This window comes from Miniopterus schreibersii, assembly GCF_964146895.1.
Source record: "Miniopterus schreibersii genome assembly, chromosome: 2".
Lineage (NCBI taxonomy): Eukaryota > Metazoa > Chordata > Mammalia > Chiroptera > Miniopteridae > Miniopterus > Miniopterus schreibersii.
The window spans coordinates 72,939,810-72,942,181 of NC_138102.1; the positions used below are offsets into that span (position 1 = coordinate 72,939,810).

The window sequence follows — 2,372 nt, forward strand, 5'->3', positions numbered from 1 at the left end:
CAACTGGTGAGCCAAAATGCAAACTCACTGAATTTTATGTTTAATAACCACTTTCCCTCCCCTCATTTCATCTCTGATTCTTGCTCCATCACGCTTACAATTTGATTGGCCCTTTCATTGACTTTAGAGGCCTCTCAACTCTCCTCTAGTCTGTACTTGCTCCCAGTTCTTACGGTCAGTTCATTTCTGACATTTCATCTATTTTTGACTGTTACATGATCCTGATATTTCTCCCATTTTGAACCTCTACCACCCCTTCCCCTTACCTGACCACAGTCTATAAACCTTTACGCCCAGGGGTAGGATTGGCAATAGGGTGAAGATCGGGGCTGGGATGAAGCTCAAAGATGGAATATAAAATGCCCACTTTACTCATCATTTATTTTTAAAAAGCTGAACATTTATTGACTGAATTTTTTTAGGCCAAATTAAAATATCCTCATGTCAAAAAAGCTGCACCAAATTGGCTCTATTAAAATAGCTGCATCCAATGAACTGAGAATCTAGATGCCACCTGCTCCTGGCACCTGACTTTGGTCCTCTTATCGTGTGTCCTTGCCTTCTGTTCTGCTGTATTCTGGTGCGTGGTTAATCAGAAGACGAGCTAGCTCCAGGGCCACTTTTTATGTTGTTCCAAGTGAGGACTATGTAGGTGCTACAGATGAAACTGGTCCAGAAGCCGAGCAGGATGCTAATGGCATGGCCACGTGTTTCCACCACCCGGTGAGGCAGCCGGGCTGGCATCAGTCCTCTCCCAACCTCCTTCCTGCCCCCATCCACCCACGAGCTCTTGTTGGGTCAGAAATGCAAATCTTTGATGGTGCCAGACAGCCAGATGATGCTGGAAAGAAAACAAAAAAAAGAAAAAGCAGGTTTCTAAATTAAGCACATCTCATTTATAAAAATAAATAGCCACAGCCTAGCAATGTGCTCAGCTTCTCTCTGTGATGTAACCTCTGTGGCTGGAGCCGGGGATGACACATCCTTCAGAGAGCTCCACGCCCTGGCCCCTCCCCATGCATAGTACTCATTTGGAGAGTGCTGACAGTGGCACTTCCAGGGCCCAGCTCCTCATTCACGGCCAACCAAGGGCCAGTCTCCAAAGGAGCAGAGAGGAGCCAGAGCTTCCCAAGTTTAATGAGGCTCCTAAACATCTACAGGCTCTTAGCAATAAGTAACACACCTGAAGCAAAAGCAGATGACATTTTTGGGGCTGCTCTATTGAAACAGAAACCCCTCTTTGAGACCATGTTTACTACTGAATGCCTAGTACCCAGCTTAGCACATGGCACACACTGGACAGTCAATAACTGTGTGAGGGAAGACTGGATGGAAAATGAATGAATGAATGAATGAATGAATGAATGAATGAATGAATGAATAGATGTCATCCAATCATCGCTGCTTCCCAAACTTTCCACCCTAAATGGAATAAACTCCAGGATCTACAAAGAAGCATAATCTCCTGATTATGACATTTACCAAAAAGGCAATGTGTCCCTGGGTTGGTATTTAAATTTGAGGAATTAACTGAGGTAAGCACTTAGGAGGTTACTAGAAAGCGTGGGCTTTCGTAACCCAGGTGCAGGTGGTGTGGCATCACACCTGGGAAGAGCAGAGGACACAGGATGTGCACTTGGAAATAATTGTCAGTGCTCCTGGACTTGTCTCCTTCTCTAGGCAGCTTCAGCCCCAAGGGTGAGAGCTGAAGCTAGGTCAAGAAACTACAGGACAAAATAGTACAGGAACTTCTGGTATTAGTCTGGTCAGGAAACAAAAAGTGGAGCCCACAATGCCTTTAGAGGCTCAACAGTTCACACACATCAGAAATAGACCGCAGTACAGAAGATTTAATCCCACCACCAACCCTCCCAAGTCATGGCATGATTAAGTTAGTCTAGGTGATCCTGACACAGTCCTCGGAGTCCCAAAAATAAAGTAATCCTTTAAATTCCATGCGAATCCTGGTGAGGTTGCAGGGGACAATCTTGAGTCCTGGGAGCAGTTGCTTCTGAGAGGTTCCACATACTCCCTAGAGACCAGAGAGTGGTGGAAAACAGCATTTTGTAATTCACCACCTCAGAGCAGAGACTCTGGGTTTAAAAGATCAGAGAAATTGGTCCACAATTCAGAAATCTGTCTTCAGACATCTTTGTCTGGCCTGGCCAGAAACAGTAAAACCACATCCATGTCAGGGAGAAGAAAGTTCCTAATTAAATTCAGATGTACAAGAATATTTCATGGGTCTATTTTTGTAATTATACTTTATAATGGACAAAAATATCTAAAGAGCATAAAAAGTGATACATTAGCCTTGGCTAGTGTGGCTAAGTGGTTGGAGAGTCAGCCCACCGACTGAAGAGTCATGGGTT

At 44.5% G+C, this 2,372-nt stretch overlaps 1 pseudogene across 1 annotated transcript; it reads right to left on the bottom strand.

The window, feature by feature from the left end:
- Positions 1 to 503: 503 nt before the first annotated feature.
- On the bottom strand, positions 504 to 744 carry LOC308552434 (small integral membrane protein 2-like; annotated as a pseudogene). Its single transcript has one exon. The product of its transcript is annotated as a small integral membrane protein 2-like (transcript).
- Positions 745 to 2,372: the final 1,628 nt, after the last annotated feature.